Here is a 16,041-nt window from a genome sequence, read left to right as displayed (position 1 = left end):
ACCAAACAAAGAGAAGATATCCGAACAAAAGAGTATATATGATGAGCATATGATAAAAGAGGCGATCATGTAAATAATATATATGTATAAAGCAAGTGAATGTGCGTTAAAACATGCATAAATGATCATAATATTTACGCACATCACACCCCTAGACTTGAACCTTTGCTTGTCCTCAAGTAAAACGCTGCAAACTATGTTCATTAGCGCCTGATAGTGTTTCATAATCCCTAGTGCATTCGCCTAACTCTATCAACTAGTTTCATTGATAAGCACGATTGTGGAGTAACCTAAGTATGACCTAATCATAAGTTCTTTGTGCTCGGTGCAATAAGTAACTCAAACTCTTCAAGTTTCAATTTTCTATCCTAGTTAAGTCATCATACAATTGAGTTCCTAATGTTCCCTGTGATAGCCACTTACCTACCACACACTTGGTTCATTTTCCTTAAATTACACAAGGTCTCAAAGTATCACTACTCGGAATCAAGAGAAACATAACATTTATTTCTCCAGTAACCTAACTAGGTTTCAAAGGGGTGAATTGTTAGTTTCCACTCATGACAACTATTTTTTATTCCTTATTCAATTTTTTTTTATCACAAATGTGAGATGCATATGTTGGAATTTAGATTTTTTTCAAATGAGCTTCCATGATCCGAGGTTATCCAGTAACCAAAATATAAATAAGAAATCACCATGGAAACAAAAGTACTAAACAATTTGGATGAATCATAACTATTTCAAACAAGCTTAAGTACTTAAGTGTAGTGAAAATAAGATCCTTAAGGTTAGACCAAGACTTATACCAAACTCCATACAATACTTAGTTTATTTCATGTTACTAAAGATAGAGAAAGGAGATACACCAAACATACTAACACTATCTTGACAACACATGAACTAAGAAAATGCTAGTCATTTTGCTATCGGACAAGTATAAGAAAAAGTAGAAGGTTTGATGCTATCAAATATGCCTCAAAACTATGAAACTAATAAAATGAAATGCAAATAGAAATATAAAACTAATAAAATGCGAATAAACAAAGCAGACTAATAAAATATTCAAAATAGAAAAATAAAATATGCAGAAAGAAAAGAAAACTCGACTCGACTTAGGTTGTGCAGACACAACACCCCCCCCAGACTTAAACTTTTCATTGTCCCGATGAAATCAATACGGTGGCGGGGGTGGGGGATAAGGGGGTCCCCGATGTGTGCCAGGGGGGAATCTAGGCATACTAGGAAGATAGCCAAGGTGTTGATGATATTGATAAAGGACATCTACTTGTTGTCAAGTGGTATCCATATCATCCATAAAATTCCTCATTCTTTCCTAGTCAACCTCATAGTCCTTAACGAACCCTGTCACCTGATTATGGATGTCCCTAGTAAACTGAAAATGATCCTGTACCTCCCTAAACTGGTCATCAGATAACTTGAAGCGACCCTCCAACAATCGTTGTTGCGTATTTTGCTTCTCATGAAGGGAGTCTAAGGAGGCACAGAAGTCAAAAAAATCAAATCTAGAAGGTCCCATACCATAGGCAAAAGAGTGCCTAGGAGGTTCCGGATATCCGAAAGGGTGCGGGAATCCTGATGATGAGGGCTCTTGGTGGTACTCAGTTTCTTCTATAATGGAGGGAACAATTTCAGGGATTAAGTCAGTAATCACCCAGTTCGCGGGGTTACTAACTGAAGTGCGCTCGGGACAAGGAAGGGGCAATGGAAAACCATTGTTCCTAGGGAAGGCAAACCCATTCTCATCCCGACAAATCATCTTTATCACAAGACAAGAATTGATGTCGATCTTGCCATTACCATGAATAACCTCTAATCCATCAAGCTCACAACCCAGATTGAATGCTATTTGGGTAATCAATCCACCAAATACTATCATCCCCGAAGATGCTTTAGCCGCTCTCAATAAATTTTGTAAAAAATGAAATCCGGAATCAAAATCCACTTTAGTCAACATCTCCCAAAGAGAATAGAGTTCTACCTTTCTAACCACCCATCACTCTCTCCTCGATCAAATATCGTTTTGCTCATCACTCGGTGAAGGTATCTAAAGGTCGGGTTTTGCATGCGGGATGACTTAGCTCTAGAAGGTTCATAAGGGTCTTTTGATCCGGTTATAAACATCCAAAATTCATTCCATCTAATCTCATCATCAAATCTACGGGCACCACCAATAGGTAAACCAAAATAATTATTAAAATCACTAAAAGTCCACCGAACTTCTTTATTCATCATCCTAAAAGTTAAGACCCCTACGTAGTCATCCTCAGATGAAAATTTAACATCAATTGAGCTAAAAAATTCAAGGACTAGGCAGGGGTAAGTCGGTGAATGAGCATACATAATATCATTCCAGTCTAAAGAACTAATCATCTAATCTACGGCATCCCTAATTCCTAACATATCCAAAGTCATGGGATCCATGTATCTAGTGCATATAATTTTTCTAGGGACAAAGATATCATATTTAGCTTTTTGTTCATGATTTCTAAAAATAATATTGAACTTGTTTTCATTACTTTCGTCGCGTGCCACCCTTTTTCCTTTGCCTTTTGAAGAAGAAGCCTTCCCTTTGCCTTTGTCGCCTCCCGACGCATCTCCTTGGCCAGATCCACCGCTTCCTCGATGAAGTCTCTTCAAGATCTGCGACATGACGTGCAAGGCTTTGAGGAATTTCTTGTGGAGATGGATCTTGAGGATGGGAGAGGAGGAGAAGGAAGAAAAATGGGGGATTTACTTCTCTCTTTCCGGATTTGTGGCTTGAAGAAGTGTTAGATTTAGAGGTAGATCTAAGTAAAGATGAACTTTAGAGGTAGGGATTTTGGGTTTGATGAGGTGTAGTAGGGAGGAGAAGACTTTTGAGAGAGAAGGAGATGGAAATTAGGGCTTTTGGAGGAGTAGGCGACGCACACGGGTAGGGGCACGATCGTGTCTTATAGACACAACCGGGTTAGGTATGGTTTTGCACGGTCGTGCCAATTGGAATGACCCCCTCTTTTCTCCCTTTGGCCAAAGTCACACGGTCGTGCCGGTTGGCACGGCCCGTGCCGGTTGGCACGGCCCGTGCCGGTTGGCATGACCTGCACCTTCTTCTTCTCGACTTTGATCGCACGACCGTGCCAATTGGCACGGCCTGTGTCCCTTCCTCCACTATTCTTCTTGCACGGTCGTGCCAATTGGCACGACCGGTGTCTTTCTCTTCTCTGCACAGGCCATACGACCGTGCAAGGTTGCATGGCTTGTGGCCTTTGTCCCTCTGTCGGCTTCGCACGGCCGTGCGAGGTCACATGGCCGACTCCTTTAAGCACATGGTGACTCGCCTTTCACCATTTTGGTTCCTCTGACGCCTCCACACCCATGAAACACTCACGGCCAGCTCGTGGAGGCTCTGCACATCCTGAAAATGAATACCCCAAAAAATAAAGAAATAATAAAAGTACTCGACTTAAACTTACTAGAGAAATAAAACGATAAAAGGAATGATGAACTAAAATGAAAAACCCTTGGGTTGCCTCCCAAGAAGCGCTTGTTTTAGGCCTTTAGCTCGACCCCATTTCAGTTAGTGTGGACTAAACCCATGGAAGCACGGCTCTCCTCCTAGGGTTAATGCTCCAGTCTGCACCTTTAGTTTCACTCGTGCAGGACAAATGCACTTCTTATTGCTCGCTGGAGGGGACCTCTCTTGGAATCTGCACTCCTCGACTTTATGTATGTTCATCTTGTTAGAATTTCCCTGAGAAGAAGGGTCGCAGACAGAGGAATCAGATAAATCAAATTCAATCCTTTCTTTGCCAATCTCTAAGGATATCTTGTGACTTTTCACATCAATGAGGGCTCCAGATGTGGCAAGGAATGGTTTTCCAAGGATGATCGGTATCTTGGGATCCTCCTCCATATCCAGGATATTAAAATCTGTGAGGATGATGCATCCGCCTACTTCTACTGGCACATCTTCTACTATTATCATTGGGTATCTACATGAATGGTCAGCTAATTACAATGCCATAGTAGTCAGTTTAATGTTATGGAGTCCTAGCTTCTTACACAAGGAGTACGGAAGTAGGCTAACGCTGGCTTCCAAGTCGTAGAAGGCTTTCTGTATGAGTTCAGAACCAATTTTGCAAGGTATGAAAAAATTCCCTGGATCCTGAAGTTTCGATAGAATATTTGCCATAAGTAGAGCGCTGTAGTTTTCTGTTAATGCTACAGTCTCGAAGTCGCCCTTCTGCCTCCTGTTAGATAAAATACCCTTTAAAAATTTTGCAAACATCGACATTTGGTGTAGTGCATCTATCAGTGGTACTTCTACACAAATTTTCTTAATCTTCTCCAGGAATCGGTTGAATTCTTCATCCTTTTAGGATGTTATCAGTTCTTGAGAGAAAGGAATCATTTGACTTTGTGGGGGAATTTGAAGAGTTCCTTCAACATTCTTGGTGATCTCCTCTCCATCCCTGTTCTGGATCTGAATGGGAACTAGGGGAGAGGGCTCTTCCTCTGAGTCAGGTCCTTTCTGAGTAGTGATTTGGGGGTCTCCCACAGTTCGCCCGCTCCTCAGCTCAATGCGGTTGCAGTGTTCCACTGGGTTTATATCAGGCTTTCTTGGAAATGTTCCCTGTGCTCTTGAAAAAGACTGGGCTATCTGGCTATCTTACATCTTCTGATGTTTTTCTGAATTTTTCAGTCTTTGAGCCAATTGCTTGATCTCATTCTTCATCTCTTTTTGCTCTGAGAGAGCTTCTTCAAGCATCTTTTCGATTCTGGATAGCTGTGAAGGTTGCTGTTGTTGATAAGTCTGTTGTCCAGATGGGTAGCTCTATTGTCCAGGTTGATAGCTTTGTTTTGCTGGACCTTGGTCTTGATTATTCCGGTATGAGAAATTTGGGTGGTTCCTCCATCCAGGGTTGTATGTGTTGGAGTATGAATTGTTTTGCTTTTGGTTGTAACTGACTATTGCATCGCATTACTCAAGTTGGTTTATCTGTACTTGTATTGGCCCTAAGGGGCAAGTATCTTGAGCATGATCCGTACTTCTGCAAGTCTCGTAAATACAAACTATTGCATTGGCCGTGTTGTTTCCCATGGCCTTAAACTTCTTGGTCAGAGCGTCCAACTTTGCAGACATGAGTGTGACTGTATCTACGTCAAATTTTCCTGTTGCCTTTATTGGATTCCCTGAGAAAGAACTACCAGATCTTTTGGTTGCCCACTGATGGTGGTTCTGTGCCACATTCTCTATGATCTCTTCAGCTTCATCAAGGTTCTTGTTCATTAGTGCTCCTCCTGCTGCAGAATCAAGGGATACCTTCGTGTGATAATTGATTCCATTGTAGAATGTGTGTAGAACCAACCATTTCTCAAGGCCATGATGGGGGCACTATCTCAACATACTTTTGAACCTGTCCCAAGCTTCAAATAATGATTCTGACTCTATCTGTTTGAAGCTTGCGATCAAATTCCTCATGTGGGCAGTTTTGCTTGGCGGGTAGAATTTGTCCAGAAATTTCTGCTCACACTACTCCTAAGATGTTATGCTGTTTGCTGGAAGGGAATTGAGTCACTACTTGGCTCTGTCTTTCAGGGAGAATCTAAAGAGAAGTAGTCTTACTGATTCTGGAGGGACCCTGTTCACTTTCATAGTACCGCAAATCTCGTAGAAAAGCTCTAAGTGATGGTTTGGATCATCGTGAGGTCCTCCTCCAAATTGATTCTGCTGAACCATGTGAATTACTGCATACTTGATTACAAAATTGTTGGCTTCAATTGGCGATCAAGTGATGCTAGACCGAACCCCTCGTGCATAAGGTGTTGCGTAGTCCTTCAACAGTTTGTCAACCATTTTTGAAGATTCTTGTGTGGCTTGAAATGCTTTTTGTAGGTTCCTTCTTCTCAGGAAAGTCCTATCGATCTCTGGATCGAATGGTAGAAGTTGTCCTGAAAGATTAGCTCTTCGCATGCAAAAATAAGATATGGAGTATAGTAAAGAAGAGAGATGAAATAATAATATATATATTTTAGGTGTTTTAATAAAATTGCAGAAAATAAAGAAAATAAAAAAATAAAATTATTTATCTCTAAAATGCAAAATATTAGAAAAAGGAAAGATAAAGGAAAAAGAAACTAAGTTTAGTCTAATCTAATATGACTTTCGCTAATGTTATAGGCGCAGTACCCGGCAACGACGCCAAAAACTTGTAATGATTCCGCAAGTACACGGATTCATCGTCAGTAATAAAGATTATCGATCCCACGAGAACTGGTTATAAGCACTAGCGATGGTTCACTTTGGATTAACTAAACTACCGATGGTTGTAAGTTATCTAAAGAAACGAGATTGGGAAGCGGAAACAAGAACTAGCAAAGTAGAAGTAATTGACTTGGTTTATGAAGAGTCGTAGGAGTTCAGTTGCATTGTGGTGGTATTGGCGTATCACATTCTATCCTTTACTCATTGTCCATCAACGCGCATTCGTCGTAAGCCAAAGCAACAATCCTTAAGTACCAAATAGAGAAGATCCCTATGAAATCCTATTACGGTTAACCCCTGTCACTAGGACGCCTCGGTAAATCACAAGAACGCAACTCTAATTGGTATCATTAAGGATAGAAATAAGGAGCTTAGTTTGGTCTCTTACTTCCTTGTGGAGAAGTTGCCTCTCCATTCAAAGAAGTACCCAAAATGTCCGTGAACGGGTTACCCTTGTCATTAGGGCCCCTCGGGTGTACAATCTAAGATATTCCCTCTACGAGGTTGGCAATTCCTATACAATTAATTAACACAATATAGAGATCGAGTAGTCGAAACAAAGCAAGCGAAATCATCCAATGAAATAAAGCATAAATAGGAGTATTACATCAAAACCAATCCACAATTACTCCCTCATCCTAGAACAAGGAATCTACTCCATAGACGTCGGAGAAAAACTCAAAGACATAATGTAATTAAGCATCCTCAAACAAGAAGAGAGAAAGAAGAAGTATGCTTATCCAACGACGACGAGTGATCTTCGGATCCAATCCTTTTCTTCTGGAGTTAATGTGGTGATGAATGATCACTGGACAGAGGTCCTGGATGGCGTGGAACGATACCTAGGTGATTCTCCTGTTGACGACTCGCTTCTCGGCTCTCCCCCTTTAAGAAGAAGGGTTAAAACCCTTTTATAGGCTAGGGAACGACTGCGGCGGTTACGGCCGTGCCAATATGGCACGGCTGTTCCCTTTCTTGTCTCTGGCCGCGCTGCACGATCGTGCCAATTGGCACAGCCGTGTGAACTTCGGGCTCGGCTCCTAGGACACGACCGTGCAGGGTTGCACGACCGTTCCTTCCTTGGCTTCGATCGTGAGGGGCACGACCGTGCAAGTTTACACGACCATGCTTTGATCTACCTCTGGTTGGCCGCACGATCGTGCAAGAGTTGAGCGGTTGTGCACTGCTCCTCTTCTATTTGGCCATACGGTCATGCGAGGTTTGACGGCCGTGTTCTGTGGCTCGTTCTGGTGCGTCGACAATCGCTGTTTTTGCTCCGAAAGTTATTGCTGTCAACATAAAACCAAACAAAGAGCAGATGTTCGAACAAAAGAGTATATATGATGAGTACATGATAAAAGAGGCGATCATGCAAAGAATATATATGTATAAAGCAAGTGAATGTGCACTAAAACATGCATAAACTGTTGGTGTGGGAAGCATCCGACGATCAAACCTAAGTTTTGATAATGACAAAGGGATTCAAAGTTAAGATTCCTTGTTATCTAATGTGCTTAAATGAGATTTCAGGAAAGTCCTAACTGTGGTTAGGCAGGTGGAAAAACCTAAGGGGCGGTAACCTTAGGCCCTAGGGGGTGGTAACCCTAGGTGAAGGAAAATCCTAAGGGGCGGTAACCTTAGGTCCTAGGGGGTGGTAACCCTAGGTGGAAAAAAAGCCTAGGGGGTGGTAACCCTTGGTCCTAGGGGGTGGTAATCCTAGGCAGAAAATCTAGTCAGTCTGGAGGACTGGACTGGCACAAGGTAATCTCTCCTGAGGGGAGTATGTGAGGACGCGTTCCCCGTAGAGGGAACAGTGGGCGTCGGGTCGACCTAGGATTTCCGGTTGAAAATCTGAAGTCAGACCCGGATAGTCCGGTGACTGTCAAACATTTATTTATCATGTGCTAACTTTGTGCTGCAGGGTATTTTAGGGGACTAACGTATCTTGCAGGGACCAAAGTGCATTTTACACCTCGGATGAACAGTACCCGAGGCACCTCCATGGAGCTTGGAGGCGCCTCAGGTGCATAGCTGAAGCTGGCTGCAAAGTGAAGCTGGAGGCGCCTTGGACTGCTTCTTGGAGGTGCCTTGGACTAGCGATGAAGGCGCCTTGAGTCGGATAAGAGGCAGCGACCAGAAGATCATCACAGCGTTAATGACGGGATAAAACCTTATGGTTTGAGGTGCCTAAATAGGGCTTTGAGGTGCCTTGAACACCCTTTGTAAGGATGTCTCAAGGCAGCAGTAACATGAACACCTTCTGAGCAATCCTTACGCTACAAGCTGCTAACGAGACGATCCCGAAGTGCTGCAACATCATCCCGACAACTCGGATCTTCAGTTTTCAGCATTTCTAGTTGTCAGTATAAGTTTTACTGCTTTTGATTGTACTTAGATTGTAATAGTTTTGCGAGATATAGTTGTTGTCCACAGAAAGTGATCAACGATCGCGTGCCTTGGAGTAGGAGTCGCTCAAGGTTCCGAACCAAGTAAATCACTTATGTTTGCGTGTTGTTTGTTTTATTATTTCCGCTGCGTTACTTGCATTCTTTATGAAACCGAAACGAGTGAAAGTCACGAGCGCTATTCACCCCCCCTCTAGCGCTTTCGATCCAACAATTGGTATCAGAGCGGGGTAGCATTGATCTGGTGCAACCACCAATCACGTAATTTTTTTTCGTGGTGTTTTCTATTTTTCGGAGTCAATTGGAATTAACATAATTACTATTTTTTGATTAAGTTATTTTCGTTATCGTACATGATCCTGTCTGAGAAGCTTGACAAAATGGAAAGCTAGGAGAAAACCTACTGATGATGAAGAATAATACTTGTAGAATACCGATCCGTGAAACCCAAAGCAGATCTAGGAGAATACAGTCACAGAATACCCTCCTTGTGCGAAAATCCAAAGACAAAAGGAAGGATTCAATGAAGAAATCAAGATCTGGAGCTTCCAAAGCTTCCTGCGCACAAGAGAACCGCCAACACTATCATCAGTGACCTAAGACCGGGGTGGGAATCCCTGGCTAGGCCCTCTGATGCTCAAGTCAGTGATATCTCTTAGTGTGGAAGAAGGAAGAAGATGAACAGTAACTGAAAATTAGGGTTTGTAAAGTGGGTTGTGAGTGTGATGAGCTTGAGCATACCTGGCTAACGGAGAGAATTTCTCTTTTTATACCACTTCATATAACCTTCGTAGTCATAAAGTGGACCCTGGTTTGTTAGAGTTTGTGATGAGATAACGTCAGCCATGTGTTGGCTTTTTCGGGCCGCGAAAACCGCTTTTTCGCGTCGCGGAAACCCCGAAACCACCGGATCCATGTGAAGAAAAATAAAAACAAAATATGAGTACGAGTTTCTAAAGTCTAGATCTACACTAGATAAGAGCATTACCCTCGATGTGATGCCCTTCGCTATCCCGCTAGTCCAACGGTTTGCCGGATCTCAAGATTGTCAAAGTAGGCAACCCTCTAGAAGTATCCATACGAACAAAATTAGGTGGAGGGGGACTAAACAAAGGTGTGCTAGCACCTAGGGTGTTCGGCCAAGAGAGGAGAGGGAGAGCTTGAGAAGAGCTTGAGGAAGAAGATGATGTGAATAAGCCTTGAATGAAAAAAAATGAATTCCATTCATTTTGAGTGGCCGACCACACCAAGTGTAACTCCTCTCATTAATGTGGCCGGCCACATTAAAGCAAAGGAGAAGATGTAACTTTCATTAGGTGGCACAATCATGTGTTAACTATGATGATGTGGCACATCATCATTAGCCACTTAATGCCAAGTCACAAATGATGTGGCATAAAGTCAAGTCAAACTTGACTCTTCCTCTACCTCTCAAGTCAAGTTAAACTTGACTTAATCTCTCTCATAGTTGATCCAATCCAACCATTTAATTCAAGCCAATTTAATATAATGAATCTAATTCATTTAATTAAATTGATCAATGAGTCATAATCTAAATTAGACTCATTGAACACATGAATCAACTTGAGTCTAACTCAATTAGCCTAATTAGGATTACTCTTAATCCAATTTGTTTCATCACATGAATCTAATCCTCTTGGTTCATCATATGAACCTAATCTCCATCTAATTGTCCTTTGTGTGTGACCCTATAGGTTCTTGTAACGTTGACAATGCCCCTAAACCCATTTAGAAGCATAGTGGTATCTAGCAACACATCATTATTACCCAAGTTACAAGAATGTTGAGATCCAACATCACCTTGTGACTACTAATTGTGACTCCTCACAATATATGACAAATGTCCTTCTATCCTAGACATCTAGATTGATCAATGTGAGGCATAGACCGTGTCATCCTCTGACCAATCTAAATCTTGAACTCCAAGTAGACTCACTAAATCAAATGAGCTCAATATCTCATATTGACTCATTTGGGCATGGCCATACACTTCGTGGTCTCACTCTATCAAGAAAATCGATGTCACTCCCGTCATATAGGAGGGATAGATCCCATCTACATCACTCACATCTCTCCGCATAATTTGTTACATACCCAGTAATGACCTTTATAGTCCACCCAGTTACGGGGGACGTTTGACGAAACCAAAGTACATAACTCCTTATGTAGGGAACCATGGTGACTTCAGGTCTAAGGACTAGTAGTCATACTAATAGTCACATGAGAAAGTATATGACACTAATATAACGATCCATGATACTTTCTCATGGCGGGTCATTCAGTATACATTCTCCAATGCATACCCATGTGTCAACTTGATATCTCTATATCCATTACTTGTGAGATCAAGTCATCGAGTTGACTTACATGCTAGTCTTATTACATTAACATTGTCCCTGAATGTTAATACTCAACTAGGAATGAATAAGAGTAGTGTTCCCTATATCATCTCACTATCGGTTCAACTAACCGATTGATATAGGTGGGAACCTTCTACTCATGGATACTATTATACTTAGTTTATTTGGCACCAATACAAGTAAGTATAATAACCAAAACAAATGCCTTTATTTATATAAGAATATGATACAACAAGTCCATAATACAATCATCAAATGAATGGCTCTAGGGCTCTAACTAACAATCTCCCACTAGCACTAGTGCCAATCAGTGTAGGCTCTAAGCCCCAATGACCTAGTATGACCATCATGCTTCCTCTGTGCTAAAGCCTTGGTCAAGGGATCTACGATGTTAGCCTCTGTAGGTACTCTGCAAATCTTCACATCTCCTCTCTCGATAATCTCTCGAATGAGATGGAAGCGCCGTAGTATGTGTTTGGTCCGCTGGTGTGAGCGAGGTTCCTTCGCCTGTGCTATAGCTCTATTGTTGTCACAATAGAGCTCAATAGGGTCAGCGATACTAGGAACCACCCCAAGTTCAGTGATGAACTTGCGGATCCAAACTGCCTCCTTTGCTGCCTCTGATGCAGCAATGTACTCGGCCTCTGTCGTAGAATCAGCTACTGTGTCCTGCTTTGAACTCTTCCAGCTCACAGCACCACCATTTATGCAAAACACGAACCCTGACTGCGATCAATAATCATCCTGGTCGGTCTGGAAGCTTGCATCACTGTAACCCTTTACAGCTAGCTCATCATTGCCTCCATATATCAAGAAATATTCTTTAGTCCTTTTTAAGTACTTAAGAATATTCTTGACCGCTATCTAGTGACTTTCACCCGGATCTGACTGGTATCTGCTCGTCATGCTCAAAGCATACGAGACATCAGGTCGAGTACATAGCATGGCGTACATGATAGATCCTATGGCTAAGGCATAAGGGATCTGATCCATGCGGTCTCTCTCCTCTCTAGAATAGGGACCTTGAGTCTTCGAAAGACTCACGCCATGTGACATCGGCAGAAATCCCTTCTTGGAATTCTGCATGGCAAACTGAAGGGATGTCTTTCCCAATGAGCAGTATGTTATCCACATACAATAGGAGGAAGACAACTATGTCCCCTACAACCTTCTTGTAGACACAAGGTTCATCTTCATTCTTGATGAAACCAAACTATTTGATTGCATCATCGAATCGAAGATTCCAGCTCCGAGAAGCTTGCTTTAGTCCAAAACCTTTAGCTACCAAGCGACCCTTATAGATAAGTCCATCCATGTCAGTCTTTCTCTTAAAGACCCACTTACACCCAATTGGTTTTACCCCTTCAGGTGGATCAACCAAAGTCCATACTTGGTTGGTGTACATGGATTCCATCTCGGATCTCATGGCCTCTAGCCATTTCTTGGAATTTGGTCTCATCACAGCTTCCTGATAGGTGGTAGGCTCATCATCTATGAGCACAACGTCATCATGGTCAGACAAGAGAAATGAGTATCTCTCAGGCTGACGACGTACCCTATCAGACCTGCAAAGAGGTATGTCTACTTGAACTGGTTGTTGTTCCTCAACTCCTTGTGGAACAACATCATCTACAACACTTTGTGGTTCCAATTCAACTTCCATCGAGGCTTCAGTGCTATTGTTCGCATCTTGAACTTCTTCAAGATCGAACGTGCTCCCACTAGTCTTTCTAGATACAAAGTCCCTTTCTAGAAAGACCCCAGTCTTTGCCACAACTACCTTGTGCTGACTGGGAATGTAGAAGTAATATCCCTTAGTTTCCTTGGGATATCCAATAAAGTAGCACTTGTCGGATTTGGGTCCTAATTTGTTCGAGACTTCACGTCTAACATAAGCCTCACAACCCCAAATCCTCATAAAAGACACCTGGGCATCTCTCCCAGTCCATATCCTATATGGTGTCTTTATCACGGGCTTGGATGGAACTCGATTGAGTATAAAAGCTGCCGTGTCTAGAGCATAGCCCCAAAGGTATGTCGGAAGATCTGTGTGACTCATCATAGATCGTACCATATCTAATAGGGTATGATTCCTCATTTCAGATACACCATTCCACTGTGGTGTTCCAGGAGGAGTGAGTTGGGATAAAATCCCACACTCAGCTAGATAGTCACGAAACTCATGGCTAAGGTATTCTCCACCTCGATCTGATCGAAGTATCTTAATACTTTTGCCAAGCTGGTTCTGTACTTCATTCTTGAATTCTTTGAACCTTTCAAAGGATTCTAACTTATGTGTCATCAAGTACACATAACCATATCTACTGAAGTCATCAGTAAATGTGATGAAGTACCTATAACCGCCTCTAGCAGCGACATTGAAAGGGCCACATACATCACTATGTATAAGTCCTAACAAATCAGTCGCTCTTTCGCTGTGCCCACTAAAGGGAGTCTTGGTCATCTTGCCTAGTAGGCATGACTCGCACGTCTCATAAGATTCAAAATCAAATGAGTCCAGCAAACCATCCTTATGGAGCTGGGATAAGCAGTTGTCATTTATATGACCTAAGCGACAGTGCCAGAGATAGGTTTGGTTCAGGTCATTTGACTTGACCTCTTGGTATTTATGTTATAGATAGGACTTTCAAGGTCTAGAATGTAGAGTCCGTTTATCAGAGGTGCACTACAATAGAACATATCTTTTAAATAAACAGAACAAGATTTGCCCTTAATTATAAAAGAGAAACCTTTCTTGTCCAAACAAGAAACTAAAATTATGTTCTTAGTTAATGCAGGCAGATAACAACAATCATCCAACTCTAATACAAGCCCAGAGGGCAGAGATAGAAAGTAAGTCCATACAGCAACAGCAGCAACCCGTGCTCTATTGCCTACGTGTAGGTCCACTTCGCCCTTCGCCAATGCCCTGCTATTTCTCAGCGCCTGCACATTAGTACAAATGTGAGATGCACATCCAGTATCTAATACCCATGATGAAGAAATAGATAGATTGACTTCTATAACATATATACCTGAAGTGGAAGTCTCATTTCGTTTCTTCTTAAGATCTTCCAGGTACACCTTGCAGTTCCTCTTCCAGTGCCCGGTCTGACCGCAATGGAAGCTCGACCCCTCCTTTAGGCTTCAGTGCCTTGCCTTTGCCCTTGGCTTGGGACTTTCCTTGCCTTTGGGCTTGCCCTTGCCCTTGTGTTTCGAACCATCGAACAGAGTGGGGCTTAGCCTTCTTAAAGTTCATATTCAGCTCGGGCAGTGGCTTGTCAATTTCGTTCATATTGTAGTTTAGAACAAACTGACTATAGCTATCCGGCAAGGATTACAAGATCAGGTCAGTGGCCAGCTCTTGGCCAAGCGGGAATCCCAACCTCTGTAGGTTTTCTATGTACCCAATCATTTTAAGTACATATGGGCCTACGGGAGCCCCATCTGACATCTTGCACTGAAATAGTGCCCTTGAGATCTCAAATCTCTCATGCCGCGCTTGTCCTTGATATAGTTGACGAAGATGTTCAACCATATCGTAAGCGCCCATCAACTCGTGTTGCTTCTGAAGCTCAGAGTTCATGGTCACGAGCATTAGACAGGACACATCTAATGCGTCATCTTGATGCTTCTTATAAGCATCTTTGTCAGCTCGCGGGGCATTGGCAGGAGGAGCCTCCGGAATGGGCTGCTCTAGAACGTACAGTTTACATTCCTGGGTGAGAACTATTCTCAAGTTCCTATACCAGTCCAGGAAATTTACTCCGTTGAGCTTGTCATTCTCAAGGACAGAACGCAGAGAGAAGGTGTTCGTATTCGACGTCATGGTTATCTACAACAAGAAAAATGCAGAAAATAAATATCATATTCTTTTAAATCATTTAATTAGGCCTTTAACTAAATGATGCTCCCACTGAATTGTATAATTCATGTGGGACAAGATCCACATCATACTAATCCTTGAGTTAGCTTTGGCTAATACGCCCAAGATTTAGTATGATCGGTAGGTAACGATTTACCAATTACATCTCTATGCAACTCTTGTTTATAGGATCATTATCCGCAGTTATATTAAAACTTGAGTTAGCTTTGGCTAATACACCCAAGAATTAATATAAATGTGATTTATGTCCTATCTTTCCAACCATTGGAAGAATGCCTATAGTTGTACTCGATCCAACCGAGTTAACTAGGAATACTCAATCTAATTGAGTTTGTACTCACCCATGCGTTGATAAGCGGGACCAAGATTGTCCCTCCGTACCCTACCAAGATAATATGTGTTGCTATGCTTTGGCAAATTCAACAACACATTTGATCGAGGTAGTGATAGGTATCACGGCACGGTAGGCATTAGAGTTGACGTGATTTAGATCTAATCTAAACGATGATGCGTATCATATAATCAATTTAGATCTAATCTAATCGTGGGGTGCATCATGTGCACGACTTAGATCTAATCTAATCGTTAGACACTAATTAATTACTTAATCATGCATCACATATACACAAGAAATTAATTAAATTATTTGTGATTAGTCATGACCCTACTATGATCTTCTTAAGCCAATGAGATAATCGGATGGTCAACCTAGGGTCAACAGCTTCTCAAGCTCCTCCCTTAGACCACCTTGTGTTGTTCGCGCCCTCCTCGTAACTCCGTCTCGAGTGGACCATCCACGGCTCCAATTTTATACATTACAATTTTTGAAACTAGAGTTACATTCGAGTCTAAACTACTTTTACAACAAGAATAAATGGAGAAAGGTACTATGCGCAGGTCGCGAATCAAATATACAACATGCACAACACAAATGATGGCGCGCAGGCCGTAATATGAATTACAACACAAATCCAATCAAATTGGGTATTTTTGGGTCATGACTATCAAAAATTATACATAATTCTAAATTTTGTAATTTCCATAATTTTCTGTAATTTTAATACTAATTTTTACAATTTTTACGAGTAAAATTTCCCGGCG

At 41.9% G+C, this 16,041-nt stretch overlaps 1 non-coding gene across 1 annotated transcript; it reads left to right on the top strand.

The window, feature by feature from the left end:
• Positions 1 to 5,381: 5,381 nt before the first annotated feature.
• LOC121988153 lies at positions 5,382 to 5,487 on the top strand. The gene has a single exon (XR_006113897.1). It is a non-coding gene; the product is annotated as a small nucleolar RNA R71 (small nucleolar RNA).
• Positions 5,488 to 16,041: the final 10,554 nt, after the last annotated feature.

This window comes from Zingiber officinale, chromosome 5B (assembly GCF_018446385.1).
Source record: "Zingiber officinale cultivar Zhangliang chromosome 5B, Zo_v1.1, whole genome shotgun sequence".
NCBI classification, from domain to species: Eukaryota; Viridiplantae; Streptophyta; class Magnoliopsida; order Zingiberales; family Zingiberaceae; genus Zingiber; species Zingiber officinale.
This window is presented reverse-complemented; position numbering and strand designations above follow the sequence as displayed.